This window comes from Agelaius phoeniceus, chromosome Z, assembly GCF_051311805.1.
Source record: "Agelaius phoeniceus isolate bAgePho1 chromosome Z, bAgePho1.hap1, whole genome shotgun sequence".
Taxonomy (NCBI): domain Eukaryota; kingdom Metazoa; phylum Chordata; class Aves; order Passeriformes; family Icteridae; genus Agelaius; species Agelaius phoeniceus.
The window spans coordinates 28,026,936-28,044,968 of record NC_135303.1 but is presented as its reverse complement, the minus strand read 5'-3'; the positions used below and the strand labels follow the sequence as shown (position 1 = coordinate 28,044,968).

The 18,033-nt window shown below is 37.5% G+C and overlaps 1 long non-coding RNA gene across 1 annotated transcript in view; it reads right to left on the bottom strand.

Annotated features, from left to right (window-relative positions):
* LOC143692064 (uncharacterized) overlaps positions 1-11,533 on the bottom strand; it is a 95,929-nt gene extending 84,396 nt beyond the window's left edge. Inside the window, exon 1 of the long non-coding RNA XR_013179945.1 lies at positions 11,404-11,533. This is a non-coding gene — a long non-coding RNA (uncharacterized LOC143692064). The remainder of the gene's footprint in view (positions 1-11,403) is intronic.
* Between the last annotated feature and the right edge of the window lie 6,500 nt (positions 11,534-18,033).

Here is an 18,033-nt window from a genome sequence, read left to right as displayed (position 1 = left end):
ACTATCATACCAAGTGATCACTGTTAATAACTACTAGTATTATACAGCTTTGAAATGAAGGTCAAAAGCTATGGTTTGAAAGCCAAGACAGGATTACAGTTGCTGATGGAAAGAGCTCTTTACTCTTTGCTCAGAGCCCTGATATACAATCCAAATGGTCCTTATGACAAATGTGCATAGCAGATATTTTATTCACCCCTCAAACAAAAAACACTAGCAAAAGTGCAGTGGAGCAATATGGTTTCTCAGCCTTTCTACTTGCAGAATCTCAGATTATACTGCTTATGGAATTTAACAGAATTTCTTACTGTAGCTACATAGAATGACTATCAGAATTTGTGAAAGAGTACATCAAAATTGCATGTATACCCAACTGTCTTCAAGCCTATTATGGGCAAGGGAAAAGTATCATTAAAGTGCATTTCCACTGAAAATGCAAAGAACTAGCACCCAGGAGCCAAATGAACAGTAAGTAAAAGAAAAGTAGAGGAGGTACCACCCCTAGTTCAACCAATCAGACCTAGTTTTCTAGGGCAGTGGACCAGCCTAGTATCACATTAGACAGGCAGATTTCACACCGCTCATATGCCAGCAGTTCTCATCCTTTTGTCTTTTATGACACAAAGCAAAGATGGAAAGTTTCTCCTACAATCATTAAACATAAGTAGAAGTCAAAACACATTTTTTGTTCATTTTGTCATCAGCTGCAAGTTTTAATTACAAATGCAGGGGCAATGCCGAATGGCAAGAAAGGGGCCCTGTCATTCCTGCCCAAGATCCCCCATGGTTTCCCCACAGTCTCCAAGCACAGTATCCACTCTCTACAGGGTAAAAGAAGAGTATTCATGAAATCCCTCATTCTGCAGAGGTCTGCATAGTTCATGTAATTTAGGCTCAATCTTCTGATTGCATAACAGTAATACAGGGACTGAGACCCTTGAAACATTTTCACAATACCACTGTTCTGCACATATCAGTGGTGAGATCAGCGGCTGCTCTTTCTGTGGGAAATAGTGATTGCCATCAACACTGCTATGCAGAGGGTTGTGATGAGGCTGTACTCTCAGCCTGAGCTTCCCTGCTGCCCCATCTGATTCTGGTGATGTGTTTTCTCAAAAGGCACTCACCTTCAAGCAGCGTGGCAGCTGAGAGTGGGGAGTTACAAATACCATGTCTAATAATAATAAAATGATAGCCACACACACCAGCACAAAGACATTTTTAAGGAACCAGAATTCAATTTAAATAGATATGTTAGTTCACAGAAAAAGCATTTGTTACTTTTTATAAAGCCTAGTCAAAATAAGCCTGGTGTGGGGGCACTAAGATACATTCTTTTGTTCGCAAGTAACAAAGAGCTTTAACGCCTGCCTCAGTTTCAAATCTCTGTGCAGCCATAACAAAGTCACTGCTGTAGCACATCCATAATCTGTAGTGCATTTTGAGATTCTCAGATGAAAGACCCTATATAAGTGGAAACTATTATTATCTATATAGCAGATAGATCCCAGCTCTGCAGTAATATGCTGTTCTCCTCAGGGGGCTCAGGCATGTGAGCTGCTAAGTACTCTCCATTTCCATTGCAACTCCTTGCAGCTGAGAGCACTCAGCACCTAGGAGGATCAAGCACGGAACTGATTCTGGGCTTCAATCTCACAACCTTTACTTATGCAAAGCTCCCATCATGGTTTTTAAACTGTGATTTTGGCTGTGGAAAACGAGGTAGAAAGAGGAACACTGGAGGAAACAGAAACACTGGAGAAAAAAAAATAAAGCAAAATTCAATAGAACAGCCAAGATATAAATTATTTAAACCATTAAAAGGGTTATGGCAGTTTGAAGACTAGATTAGTGAGATTACTGTCCTGCCATCAGATGACTAAATAAAGCCCCCATCAACCAAGAGAGATTGTACCAGCAATAAAACTTGTAATTTCAACAAAGAAATACACATTTTTTAAATTACAAAATAATGAAATAGTTATTACATGAGTATTAAATGTAAAAATATAAATGAGAAATTCAAAATATTCATGTGCATAAACTGAAACATTTGCTTTGTTTTGCTCAGTGCACACACACAAAGCAGTAAATTTCTCACTAAGGGTTTTCCCCCTTCCCCCCTGCCCCCACTGGGAACAGCACCATTTCAAATCCTCAGTATTTCCACCTCTAATTGCTAGAAGGGTTCATTATCAGCTGTCTAAAGTGCAATACATCAACCTTGCAAAGCTGATATACAAAAGACTTTCACACATCTGATGGGCTGCTGTGCTAAATACATCTTAATTTGTGCTGCATCTGCTGTTTTCTAATTTGTTTGTCATGCTGTGAATGCTACAGATTATGCTACAGCAGCTCTCTGATTTTTTATTTTTAAAAACACAGCAGCTATTCAGGAAAGAAATGGCTGAGTGCCACCATTGTTCCTCTGATCCATGGAATGACATCAGTTTCCTCATATTAACCATTAAATACTTGATGATATATGTTTAATATATTACATGTACATGCTAATATATTACATGTACATGTTACCATTTATCTTAATATACAAACTGTATGTATGTATGATATTTACACCTTCCCTATCAAAATTCATTAGAATATAGATCTCTTCAAACCAGTTTATCTACATTTGAAAGAATGTCTAATTTAAGCCCCTTCATCTTCTGTATGTCCTCAATTTTTACTGGCAAGCCATTTTTCTGTTGAAAATCTGGAAGAGTGCTGCTAAAATCCTGAGTCTTTGTGATTCATATAGATAAATAAAGCCTGATGTCTTTTTTACACATTGAAGGATATTTCCTTGAACCCACATACAGTCCTCAGTGAAATGAGTTTGGCGTTGTCTGTTCAGTCCCTGCTGAGCTGAAAAGCAAATTGTGGAACAACATGTGTAATTCAGCATGATTCATAATACATCAAAGACTGCACAGAAGAAGCCTCAGCTTGAACTGGCAGGGAAATTAAATTTCTACTCTTCCCTTCTTAAAGCAGAGTCCTCCCAGGTGCAGTGAGCACTAACACTGGGCAGAGCACGGTGAACTCCTAGAGAAACAGCCTTTGCGGTCATCAGCCTTCATAATCATGAGAATCACACACACATCCCTTCTCCAAAAATGAGAATGAAACTTCAGGTGGTATTTTGCACACATCCTCGTGAAACTTCACAGGTTGCAAGGTTAGAAGGAACTCACTTGGCACCACATACACCTTCCAAGAGATCTTGATCTCTCCGAGGTCTTTCTTTTAGGGAGGCCAATCCACTACCAATCACACCCCCAGCAAAAAAAGCTCTCAAAGAGATTTAAAAACACATATCACCAAAAAGCAGAATCTTGTCATCGCCTAATTCCCATGTGATGTACACACAAAAAAATACCATAACCTAAGCCATAAATGTTGCTACAAATAATGTTCCTTACTTATTTATGTTTAGCTGTCAGTTTTCCCAGCTAGACAAAAAATGTGTTTTGTGCAGGGTAGGTGACATATAATAGAAAGGATAACTCCCTTTGTTTCAGCAAGCCCTGACTTTAGAGGAGCAGCTGGAATGCAAATTTCCTTTTGCTTTTGCAGTGTGATTCCTGATACTAAAGACATGGTGAGCTATTTACATAATCATAGAATCACAGAATCATAAGATCATTTAAGCTGGTAAAAACCTTCTAGACTGAGTCTCACTGTTAAGCCTGCACTGCCAAGGCCACCAGTAAACCATATCCTTTAGCTGCCCATGAAACCCATCTTTTAAATACCTCCAGGAATGGTGATGCAACCACTTCCCTGGGCAGCCTGTTCCAGTGTTTGCATCAGTCTCCATTTTCCAGTCAAATGCCAATCAGTCTCCAGTGTTAAGACAGGAACAGGCAGCAGCTATTACAGAGGCAGCTTTATGACTGGGGAAGCCATAGACAAATCAGTGCTACCATAAAGAAGTATGTTTAATCAATAAGGCATATTGTTACACTAGTGTGGAAGAAAAAACACCTTGTAGAGTAACAGCATTTGTAAAGGTTAATCAATTCAGCTAATTGTAAATGCTCTCAGTTGCCAGTCTTTAAAGAGTTCCTTCTCTTTGTAGCAGCTAATTCATTGGGATGTAGCAGTGCTAAGCTGGTAAGGAAGGAAAGGAAGAAAAGCAGTCAAATTTCTCATTACTCTCTGTGCTGTACTGTGCCTCTGTCTGTAACATCAATATATTTACCAGAGGGAGATAATCTTTTCTTTCTGCTAACACTGCCTTACCTCCTTCATTACACAATAAACAAAGCAAAAGGTCTATGCTTCACAGTCCAGGCAGATGAAAAGGAAATCAGGTTATTGATCTTTTTGTTCAGTTCTTTAAAGGCCAAATGTATGACTAACCATTCAAGTAGTTTTTGCACTGCTCTTTATTTCATGGCCATAAGGAAAGATTTTTTTAATTCTAAATAATTGTTTCCTGTAAAGAAAGGGACAGTCAGCATGATTGTTGAATTAGTTCTCTCATGAGTTCATGAGAAATAAAGATAGGTCCACACTATAATAAAGGAGATATGGGCTGATTTCAATTTTTTCTTTAGACCAATTTAAAATGAGTGATTCATATAGATCAGATGAGCCTATGAAGGCATGTTGATGGTCTCTGACACTTGTGAACTGTGTAATTGTTTACTGTTTATGAAAGAGTTTCTAGTTTTCTAAGGTGATGCCAGGTCTCTCGTCAACCTACATTCAATGTCACACTTCCGTACCTTGAGTTTGAAAACTAAAAGCTTTCATTTAGGCACCCACCTTAAATAATGCCAGAGTTATCCTATGGGCTTGAAAGCAGTGTTTGGTTTTGTCCCTGATGTATTTATGGCATTTTCAGTAACTAAAAGATATTAGCACCTTTTAACTTTACTTTTGCAAAGCCAGACAGAGGTCAGAGACTTCAGGTCTTCACAAAATCAATCATTATTGATTAAAGGTCAAAGCAAGTACTGAAAAAACTGTGTACACTCCCCACTAAACAAAGCACTGTCCTTCCCATAGCAAAAAGAGAACAGAGGGGGGAAATAGCGGCTTGTCTCATCCTTTCTGCCTTCTAAGCCCCAGCTGCCAACATGGTCCTTGTCCTTTCTGTGCCCCTGCCAGCTCCTCCTGGATCAGTGCAGCCAACTGACCCCAGTACCTGCTTGGATATCTCTCAAGAAGAAAAATCAGGATATTTTTTCTTGTATTTCAGAAATCTGAACACAGGCTGTATTTGTCAAAACTGCCAGGACCAGGCTCTGAGGATTGGTAGCAAGGATACACCCAGGAAACATACATATTCATACAAGGTAATTCAGCTAAGGCTATCATATCAACACTCCTACTTGGACGAGAATTTCATATGAAACTGATAGTTGTATGTTTGGTTTGGTTGTTTACAAGTAGATGGTCTGATAATTCAGCTCTCTTACTTTTTATAGAGAGGTCTCTCCCTGCTAAGCATATCATTAATATGTCAACTTTCAAGTCAAATGATTAAAACAAAAAAAGTGTTACATCAGCTGAAGAAACATCTGAAGTGCAAATTTCATTACTTCAATGGCAATTAGATATTTGCTGTGTTTAATAAGTTTGTATCTTTGTTACAAATTTCTAGCAGAAAAATCAAGTAACATGATGGGTTGGGACACAACAAAAGCAGGAAATGTCATTATGGAGGGTGTTTTATTAAGCAGAAATGCTCTTCTTAAAACCGTTGCTTCAGGTATCAGTTAATAAACCAGTTGTTTATTTCACACAAATAATTGCCACTTAAGTGTGCCACACAACTTCACAAGCATAAGGAATGGTAAGGAAAAACGTGCATCTGCATTCCAGCCCAGTCAACAGCATAAGTGTTGAAAGCCTAAGAGGTGCAGAACCTGTCAGGTGTGCTCTTCCTAAACCGCAAAGACCTTTTTCCTCTGTCACTATTAACCCGATCTAACCTTCTGGGTGCTGCTGCAATAACTTTAAGGAGAGCTTTACGGCTGTGTCTAGGCAGCTGCTCTAAGTTTCAAAGTCCTGTCTCTCACACAACAAACAAACCTGTTACTCTGTGAGGTTTGGGTTTATATTTTTTTTTTCTTCTCATCCTTGTATTCTTCACCACTCACATGTTGCAACCTCTTACACCTGCACTTCTGCCCTCTCTCTTTCTCCCCCCACTTCTTTTTCCTTTTTTAAAAGAAATAGTTTAATTTTCTTTACAGATGGTAAATTTTCACATCAGTTTAATAATCTCTTGAAGTTATACTGGAGTATTGCTCAACTCACTTCTAAATTAAAGCAATTATTAAAAAACTTTGAAGCACTTTAACAATTTTAAATCACTCAGCACACAGCAATTTAAAATTATTGGAGCAGTTTTATAAGCACTTGAATTTGGAGGTGATCAGAGACCTGAAAATGTGCAATATAGAGTAATTTAAAATTATTAGAGTACTTCACATTTTTTATAAGCTTTTCCGTTTAAAAGTAATCGGTTTCTGACTTGTGAGCTTGTGCATTGTAATGTAAGTGCTTCTTATTCTTAGAGAGATACAGCCTATTAAATCAAACTGCTTCAATAATTGTAAATTACTATGCATGGACATGCTCAAAAATCTAACTTTATTTCTTATATTAAAAATATTTTTCACTTCAAGTCTGTAAAAAAGACTTTTAAGTGACAGAATAGTAATTTAAATTTTTGAAGAAGGCTGATTTATATTATCCCAGGAATAAAAACAAATCAAAATACCTACATAAAAACACACAGATTATGTAAGAATATTTTTATGAGCCCATATTATGAATCTTTAATTACGTTCAAAATCAGCCTTCCTCATGTACAGCTTAATTTTTTAGTAAACACTAGATACGCATTAATTTCATGAATAAAAAAATTCAGCTCAAGCTTCATATAAAAAATTGTGAGAATAAATCTGTGTTTTTCTGGGTTGTTCACAGTTGTGATTAAATGTAATCCCATTAGAGATTTATACAACTTCTATGTACCTTTGCGCATCTTTAGGATATAATTTCTCAGTCTCTTCTATCAATAACAGAAGGATCTTATCTGGAAAATTGTCTCAAAACAAAATACTCATAAAGATTCAGTATAGGCATAAGAGATGGTCACAGTGTAGATATTGCTGCATATGTACAGCACAAAGGTATAAAATATACTTTACAAAAAAAAGATCTTTCAGGTGTTTTGCAGGAGTCTGTTCAGATTGGGTTTTTGCCAATGGAAATCTTCAAACATTAGGTACAGCAGAAAAAACAACAGAAGACTCTGCTTGCTAAAAACCTGGAAACAATGATAAGTTAACATTAACAGTGAAAGAGCTGAAATGCTCTTACTTCAAAGTGCTGCGAGTCAGAGTGTGCTGATCAGAAGAAAGCAAATAAGAGCACATTGAAGCAAGTTGTGCCAAGTAGCTTTCCATAAAATAAAACATCTCTAAGAGTTCAGTGAAAGGGCAACAGTAGCAAGACTACAGTGCTCTCTGGTAGATGAAAGCTTTAGACTTTAAAGTCAGATCTGAGAGTGCACGTATTTGTGTTTATATATTGTGACTTGTATTCCTTTCTATATCAAAATTGTAAGAATGAAAAGCTGGTTGATTGCTCCCATGAGCAACTAAATTTCAAGCAGGCAGATGGAATTAAACACTAATGCCAAAATAGCATCATAATTAATTATCATGTATCAGCAATAAATGCTGTATCTAGGCAATCCTTCATGATTCAATCTTTATAAAAAGTGAAGCAATGATTTAACATGCAATGTTTGCATATCAGACTGCAAACATGAAGGTCATGTGGAAACTTTTGAAGAATCCTTTTAAGCGATCAAAAAAAATGAGAAAGGACAGAAGGATAAACTAATTGTTCAGTCACGTTGTGTTTCTCAGAGAAGGCCATTCAGCTTAGACAGTTGAACTGTCATTTTTTTCTTAGCTTCTAGAAACCTTTTTTCTTACCTTCTAGAAGGTACTTGACAGTGTAACCTAACCCAGAGCCGGCAGTGAGCAAAAGCATTCAGTAAAGATCCAGTAAAATATGCAGCAAAGACCTAGAGAAGTGTATAACACAATGCACAATACTATGGAAAAAGCTGCCTGTCAGGGAATTTTCTTCCTCTGCTATTTTCTCAAAATAATAGCCTTGAGCCCCAAATTACAGGAAATTATATCCCTTTCTATGAAAATACTTATGCCACTGGATATATATTTGTTCACATTCTGTGTTCCTCTCAGAATCCTGTAGAGCCCTTCACATAATAAAGAATTACACAAGTTAATGCAAGCTAAGCTCTGTATAAAAAGTGGTTCCATTTATCTGTTTCAAATTTGAGTCTTCAATTCCACAATCATTGAAACAGCAGCTTTCCTGTTTTACAGGGTCAAGCTTCTTAATATTACTCATCTCTTAAAAATGTCAAGCTACTTTTCAATTTCCTTTCATCTACAGTTCGAGTCTGGAGTAAATGTCCCCTTTCTTCTGTTGTTCCCACAGATGCAACTTCAAAGACTACTTCAGAAAAGGTTTTGCAGGGTTTGTATTTTTCTAAAAGTTTTTTTGGAGGGACCTCTCTTTCAATTTTTCTGCACATCTCTAATAGCAACCCATACTAGAGCTCTTTACCAAAAGATGTTAAAATCTCTTTAGAGGACTCCTGCTGTTTGTTAATTCAGTAGCTATACTACTGAGCAGTTCTCACAGTCACCACATTAGCAGCCATCAGCTGTTGTAAGCATAAAACCTCAATTGCTTTTCCTCTGCAATATATATAAGGCCATGACCCAACACTATGTAGCAGCTCCTCAAGTCACCTATGGAAAATTTCCTTCTTTACAAGATGAGTGCCAATTATAGTAGTTTTCTTATCTCTTCTATTTTGTTCCCTTTTCCCTCATTTTAGTCCTTTTTCCAGTAAATAAGAGACACACTCCTTTACTCTGTGATGTTTCCATGTAATTCCATCTAACACTGGATTTTGGCTTTGATGCACATTCCATTTGGACAGCAGCATGGCAGTCAATAAACTTAGTGCAATCTGCTCTGATCTTCAAGCTAGAATTAAACTGTTTATTTTACTTTAATTTATCAGTTCATATTCTGCTGTTTAACTAGGAGTTATGATTATTCTGGTTTTTAAACATATTTTATTGACCGCAATCGACTCAAAGTTCTCCCCATCTTCGGCAAACAGAGGGAAGCTCCCTTGTGACTACTCACAGTGTTGTCAGAGGATTTTCTCAGCTGTTTCACTTTACAAGATCACTTGTCCCCAGTAATACATATATAATTCACATATAACTGAAATAGTTCCCCAAAAGCCATTCATCCCCAGAGGAAACTGCTCTTTAATTGTTTGTTATGCCCTCTCAGCAGGGAGGCTGGCTTACACCATACATGTGCATCATTTTATTTAAATGACATCCTACCTTGCTATAAAAGCTGCCAGAGCTATTTGATCTTCTTCCACTAAGGCTGGCAACTACAGAAAGCCCCCTGAGAACAAAGCAGCAGATGAAAAAGAAGTGCTGATGCTCCAGGCAAGCTCTTTTAGTCAGAGCTGTACCAGCAGCAACATGCAGCAGGAAAAAATACATGCTTCAAAGGTAATTACAGTGTGCTGCATCCTCCTGTCTTTATTTAAGAAACTGGGGATTGATTTCCATCCCTTAGCAAGGGGAACTGCACCACAACATCAGCCTAAATGACCAAGCATGAATTTCAGTCAAGAAAAAGAGGCCTCTCTCCTCCACTCTCTGCTGTTCTTTCTGCAAGGATCACACCTTGTGACAAATTTCACAAGGCTGATGTCCTGTTGCAGCACCTCTCCCAGACACTCTAGTGGTGACTTGGCCCTTCCTGGCATCATTTTCTCACTTCATTCCCCTGACCATGTCACTTGCAAGTTGCCACAAATTGGATTGGGACTTTTTTCCAGAAGGATTTGAGATTGGCAGTGCCGATATCCTGCTTAAACGGGCAAGATGGGGATGGAACTTAGAATGAGAGAATAGCATCTCACACAGTTATGCAAATGCACAGGCTGAGTAAAATTAGCTGTTTTGCTTGTCAGATGTTTACATAAAGCTTCTCCACTTCTAATGTTTGGGAAAATTTTTTCCTGAGTTTTGGGTTCATTTTCAAGCTCAAATGAAGCATTAAAAAATATTCCCACAAAAGAAAGTAGAATGGCTGAGTTTCTCTGGGTTTTGCATGTTAAACCTCAAAATCACTTCTAGGTTTCTCAAAAAGCCTTATGGGGGGGAAAAAAAATGGTTCACCACCCCTTCCCTGGACCCAAACTAAGTTTCAAGTCTGTGGCAAAAACAAGCTATGTTTAAGGGATTTTTAAGGTTTCAGTATAAGTTGTAGTCACAGGTTTATATTCAACCCTAATATAATAAGTAAGCACATTAATTTACAATATGTCATGTCACGCTTCTGATGAAAAACGTCATCAGTATGAGAAAGATTATAGAATTTTTACTTCGGAATACTTTTCAACTAAAAAAATGTCACTGGGTCTCTGGAGTCTGAGAACAAGAGTTTATACCTCTGGCATAGGGTTTAAAGGGCATGCCCTGCAGATCCTTCAGCAGGATTACCAAGCAAGCAAAGTCTTCATCTTCAGGGTCCAAATCATATTTTAATGGCTGTTGGAAATGCTACCAAAAAATTTCAAAGTGTATTTTTAGGCTTCTTCATTTAATTCACACACTATCAGTAAAGGTCAGAGCTATTTATCTCCATCTCTCATTTCAGTGTTGATTGGAAGAACTCCTTGCAGCCAGAGCAAGCACAGCACAATTCTGCTTGGGATAAAACTGGCAAGGGCACTGGGTTTTTAAGTGGCTGTTATCAATTCACCCTGTTAGCACCTGCTGCTGCTGCAGCTTATCCAAGAGCAGTACTGGCTCATTGGGTTTCCATCGTTCTGACTGGAAGTGCCAAGAAATATGGCATGGATCAAACGCCTCAACAGCAGCTGGAGATCTTAGAGGAGGATCAGAACAACCTTGATTCACACCAAGGTAACCAATTCAGAAAGACTGAAGAAAAAACAGAAAGGCAAAGGAAAGTGCATGTGTACCAGATGACTAATTCTTGCAAACCTCCAATTTTATAAAAGGATCAAATACATTTTGTATATTTATACACTCCCATTTCTTTCTTTACCAGCCAATGACAGCCTTCAGAGCACTGCATAGATTTGCCAAAAATAATTACTCTGGTCACTTAGCAAAGCAGAGGATCTGTCATCCAGAAACATATTGCCTAGCAACAGTTCTCTTACCCTTCCTCCCTCCCTCGCAATAAGCAAACACCGCCTGCCCTCCCCACACCCTCTCGTTTATATTGGCTTTCTGGCTGCTGGCCGACACAGCTGCTCACCTGGGTGTAAAACTGCTCCTGACAGGAGGAATCTGTGCTGTTTAAGTCCAAGTACACATGAGAAGATGACTAGTGTAGTTCAAGAAAACCCTGGCTGCCAGGAAAAGGTGCAGTTTCTGCCTGTGATAAAATTGTCTCACAGTTTGCTTAGAGAAAACCCACTTCAAATGAGATCACCAGTGTGGTAGCTCTTGGCATATTGTGGTCTGGCATGGTGAAGGAAGGAGTGGAAAAAAAACCCATCATAGCAGACAAGCAACCACCCACAGACTTAGGACACCCTATTTTCCACAAAAGTGTTTCATTAACATATATTTTATTATAACTGTAGAGTACAGAATTATAAACTACTTTCTACATTTTTTTGATACGAAAATATTTAGGCAGTGATTTATGGAAAAGAACCATACTGTTCCTCCTTCCCCCATGGAAGCCCTCCAGTTTTTTCCACACACAGAGACCACACCATTTGTCTTTTAGCTGATGGTTGTCATCAGTACCAAGGTTTTTTCTTATTTTTCTAACAGCAGTATCTTGGAAAATTGCACAGATCATTTTGCTAACAACTTTCTGTAACATTGTAGAAACAGTCTGGACATCCTAAAGCTGCATACAGAGATCAACATGAGAGAACTTTTGCACTCTGCTACACCTCCCATCTCAGCATGTTACACTAGGGAAGCCTTAGACATGACAGCTGCCCTAACTCTGAGTAGTGGCACAGCTGTTAAGTACCAGATTTTCCAAGAGCTGTATGCACATCAGTGACAATTATCTAGGATGATATTAATATCCTTTTTTTTTTCCTATGCCACATCTGCGCTGTTTCATAATGCAAAACTTACATTATATATAATATATATGGCTGTACTATATTTGTCACTGCTTGGCATGCCTATATTAGTAGAAATATTTGAAAAGTAATTTCAGGTTTAAAAAAATCTTTAAAAGTTCTCTTTCTAAACATTTTTTTTCAGTTATTCAGAAATATTCTCCTAAAAAATCTCAAACCAAAAATACATAGAAACTTACACGCACATTTTTTTTTAACTGGGCTAGTGCTTAATACCTAAATGCCATCACACAAAACAGGAGATACCAGGTATAAATCTTTGTTTAAACTACTGTCAGATGCCAGTCTTGAAATACACAACTTTGAGATGAACTTTTGTGTTGCCTTTGAATAACTTAATAACTAACACTCAGATCATCCAGCAAACAAAGATAAAGGGGGAAATGTTAATATTCCATATATTGAAATTTACTACAGTGATTACTGGAGATTTCTTTGAATAAAGACATGGTGCCCTTATAACTGTTTTCTATCATGTTTTATTCTATTTTCTATTATTCTATTTTGAAAATAGTTTCAAATTTTTGGGGAGGTCATCTAGTCATTTCAGTACAGTTGCTACTTTATTGCTTTTCAAATGATGTTTCAGTCTGATGCAAAATATCTCTCCTTAACATTCGTGTCCCTGCCCATTTGGCAGTGAGTTTATCTTTTGTTTTAAATGCTGTAAAAACTAATACTGTCCTTGTTCATGTGTCAACATCCTTGATTATTTCAGCTGCAGTATGAACAGATTCATGAGGTGTGTTTGATAGTTAAGTACTGATGAACAACCTGGAAATTGAAAAGAATACTTGCTTTTAAACAGATCTTGTCATTATAAGGAGACCCTTTTTTTCCTTTGTTTTTCATCCTCAACATGAAAATGGCAGTTCATTAATGAAAGAGGTGCAGCAAATCCCTGAAGTAGTCCCTGACAAGTTGCAATCAGTTCTAATATTGATTTAGGTCCTAAAATTTGAGGGTTTTTGCTTGTAGAATATTTGGAACACACATTTAAAATGAGAGCAGAACAAAAAGGAAAAGGTAAGTATTATAAGATTTTGTATAGCTTTTCAGATCTATTAATTGGTTATAAACTTATATTTTTGCTAATAAGCATCTTGTCACAGATTTAAAGATGCCTCTTAAATGTAAATTGATTGCTACAGAAATGTCCATACTGTACACAACATGTGCTACACTTCCAAAAATACAAATGCTCATTATAATACATTATCTTTGATGTTTGTAACATTAGGCTTGATCCAGCACCACTGAAACATATGGGAACTTTAATATTGATCCCTGCAGAAGCAGAAAGACACGAACACTTTTGAGCATATGTCCTGATAGAAAGTCTGAAACTCATTTTGAATGTAATGCAAAACAGAAAACAAGTTCAAGTGGAAGAAGTCAGTTTTTAAATGTTCAGAATGAAAAATAAACAGAGCACAGGAACATACATGCAATAAAGCAGAGTAAAGATTGGACAAACTGATTATGACTACTAGCAACAAAAAGTGTTTCCTAAAGATCTATATTTCAAGGAATTCTTAGTACCAAAAGCAAGCAAAACACAGATTATATAATACTTCTCTTCTGATATCACTGGAAATATTCACGAAGCCAAATCTTTTCCATTGTAGAGAAACTAGTCCCTCCTCACTTTTGCTGCTGGTTGTTTGCTGTCATGTCAGTGCATTGAAGTTTTTCCATCTGTCAGAATTAGAACCTAGAGAAAAAATATGGTATGCTTTAAGTAGCAGAAGTTTTTCATCCAGTATTGCTCTGCTGAGCCAGATCTTGAAAAACCTGTTCAAGATCAGACTACCCCACATTCAAATATTTTCATTATTAACCTACACTTCACCCATCTTTGACTCCAAGACTTCAACTTCAGAACACAGACTTTGCAGAGCTTAAAAGCAAAGCCAGGATTGCAGAAGTGTCCCAAATTGTTATGCAGCTCTGTAGTAAAGCCCACAGTAAGCACTGGCAGGAATTGATCTATTCATATCAGTGGAAAGAATCAATTTCCACCTGAGCTGATGGAGCAAAAGAATTGTTTGGTCTCTGCAAGGTCTACCAGCATCACATGTACCAATATTACATGATGGTGGAAAAATGTTTGAAAGTTTTAATCTTAAACAAAGTCTATTTTGAGCTGAGCATATCTGTACCCAGTCTCAAGGAATTAACTATTTGTTCTTGCTCTTTGTTCCAGTCTCAAGCTGTGACCAGCTGCTGATTTTGTTAGCTATTTTTCAGTTAATTTTCAAACTTTTTTATTGCAAAAGATATCTTTGGCTTATTGTTTTAAGTAAGCATTTGTTTTGAACTTCATACTTGGTTAAAATTGTAATGAGTCCACACAGTCAGTGAGAAGCAGCAGTGAAGGGAGGAAAGAACCTGCCAAAAATGAGAGGCTTAGGCCATATGGAGACATCAAAGGATAGCTCTGATGTGGATGCTGCCAGCATTGCTTCTTCCTCCCTGCTTGGCATTTCTGAAAACCACTTCATACTTCTGAAATTCTCCCCAGCCTTGCTGTGTAGCGCAGGGAACTATTGTCCAGTAAATGAGACATCACTGAGCTCTGTCTTTTCCAAAATGCCTGGAGTAAAAATATAAAAAGCAGACCTTGAGGTTCTCCCACAACTGGCACACAGCCAATTTTAATAGCAGACCCAGATGCCTGTATACTTGCACTGAAATTAACGAGACAAGGAAGGAAAGGGAACAAATGAGATAAAGGTATGTGTATAGAGCAGGGATGACCAATTAGAACAAAATTATGATTGCAGTAATATCTTTCTACAAGAAAATTGGTCCTTTTGTCATGCCTGAGGCTAGACATTTAAATTCTTGTTCATTTGATGTCCATGCCCTAATTGAAGGTTATGACCAACTTGTGAACAGCCATAACACCACATCACCAAAGGATATGGCTGAGCAACTGAGAAACTGTGTGTGGAAGAGAATGGAGAAGAGGAAGTCCAAATAGAAATTTCCACATAACTATTCATTCCCATCTGATTTCTGTGGGTAAAGAAACATGCTACAGTACATCCAGATCTTGGAAAAATTAGCTCAGAAATGTAAAATTGTGCATTCACAGCTGCAAGGTTCTTTTTGGCCTTCATGAGCTGAACAGACGAGTGTGGGAAACACCTCCCACACTAATTTTATGTCTGAATCCTAGTCTCCCACAGAACTGAACAATACCAAGTTATGTACCCCAGACGCCTTTTGGTTTAATTAGCTGGCAAAGAACAGTACAAATTCTGTGGGATTATATGTTTATGATGGGCAAAACATTTTGCTCAAATTGATTTTTGACAACTGACTGAATTTTTCAAGATCAAAAGCTCATTTTGCACACTACATTTGCTTAAAAAGGAAATTAAAATCTTAGCCATTTGCTTGCTATATAGCCTTTGCTCCTGCAGAGCGTGTAAGTACTCACTGCTTACATATCTACTACTGGTTCACTATGGTTTTCACTAAAGCTATTGACATCGATATTTAGTACTCACGTTAAAGTACTACAGGTAAGATTTGATTTCTTTTTCTAAGTTTTCAACAAATGTATTGTAATGACCTCTCTTCCCTTTGTGCATGGAGCATAGAAATGGGGGAGGTGAGGAGAGAGTCTCTCTTGTTAAGGTGTGTGTTAATTAAGCACACAACATTTAGCAGCTCAGCCTCTAGATACTGCTAGATTCACCATGACTGATGATTTTGAAATGAGTAAGTCAAAACATCTTGGAATAAAAAGAGTATATTGTGGTCTTTTGACCACTGCTTATTTCTGCAGACATGTGTATTTCTATCCAAGTATTTGGAGATAATTCCAGCACATGAATGCTCTTGGCATTGTTGAGAAGCAGCTAGTTACAACATCTCAAGAAATGCCTCTGATATAAACCATCCCCACATTGCAGAGGAGATTAAATCAAGGTATTAGGAATACCCCTTCACATTTTTGCAAAGAAAAATTCTGCTGTCACATTGAAATAGGGAAATTAAAGTTGTAATAAAAATTACATACACCTTTTCTTTAGCTTTTAAAAAACACTTAGCTATTCACTGTAATTGTTTTTACTCAAGCATGGACACAATATCTGGCATGGCTAAGTATTTCTTTGTCTGTGATGCAATAACAATCTAGACACAGGGAAAGAACACCATGGAAACTCTTTCTCTCTCAGTAGCCACAGAGCATCAACTCTAAATACAGAAGTAACAAAGAGAAGTCAGTGTCTTGACTATTTTAGTACTCAATTTATTTTTTTTTTCCATTTCATTATTTCAAATTCAGCAGTTTCCCAGGTCATTAGCAAGCTTTCAGTTTTGGCCAAATGCCTGTAGAATGGGAGCATCATCATGAATTAGAACCCCTCTTTAGTGAATTCTGCACACCTGTGGATAATTAGATGAATTTTTCTTAGCCCCATCCTAGATGACACTCACAGTAACAAGGGCTTCTGCACGCTACAAGGACTTCTTCCCTGTGGAGTACCTTGTCTGCAAATCCACTTTCCAATCAGAAAGTAGAAAAGCAGGCAAGCCCACAAACATGCATGTTGGGGTTGTCACTTCAGCCAGAGACAACCACTAACCTCTGTGAGGTAAGACATAATTCCTCAACATGATGAGACATGTAAATTGATGCTGAAATATAAAGTAATGTGGTTTGCATTTGGCTTTACATTTTGCTAGTGTGACATTCATTCCTTCACCTTCAAGTCCTGAAGAAAAGAGAAAAACTTTTTTTTTATCCAACCCCTCAATGCTGGACACCTGGGCATGATCTATTCCTCAGCTTATTGCAGAATTATTGTATGAAATAAACACTGCTTGTCTAAGTAACATATCTGAGGAACTTTCCCTAAACACTGTGACACTTCACAGCAAGGTGTTTAAAGACGTGTGGTCAGCTAACCTACAGATGAGCCAGTTAGAAACGCAGTGTCTGCTGCATGAACTATGGAGGTCTTCTTTTACACTCTAACTTCAAAACAAGCACTACACACCAACATTTCCATGCAAAATTATATCTTCCAATAGGCACAGCATGGGATGAAATATTCTCTCAGCTAAAGGTTAAAATATACACAGTGAAGTATCACAATTGCTATCCTATTTTGATCCAATTCTAATTATTAATCATTAAAACACTAATAAGGTGTTAAAGCAAGCAAGAGCTATTCTGCAAGGATGTTCATCAGCAAGTATTAAGGGCCCCTGGCTGAAGGAGAGGAAGGAGGTTGGAGGGTGTTAGTGATTTTTACTGCTTCTCTTGTGGGTTGGCTAGTTGTTTCTTTCCTTACCCCACAGGTTGTGGAGGAAAAAAATAGCTAGCATTTGTTGGACTGAAATCTGAAGGATCCCAGAAAGGAATGTGTCAAAGTGCAACTCCGTCCAAATATTCATATATTCAGGAAATGTTAGTCTTCAGACGCACACTACAGGGTCTGCATGGATGCTTTCTTTGGCAGCATTGTGTTGCATACTGCAATTTCTCATTAGCAACAAAACCTCAACCACAGTCTAGCTCAGGAAAACTGTAAATAAATTTTACATTAGACATTTTGTTTCTCTATTATTTTCACATGTTCCTAATATGGCTCCCTGCTGTGGGAACTGTTGGACAGAAATATGTCCAAGAAAGCAGAATACCTCCTTAACTTATTTCCCATAGAAAAATATTGGCTATATCTAATTGCAGCTATAATGAGAAATGATGGTTTCAAAATAATACCATGTAGTTTGAATGATAGTTTGCCACTGTG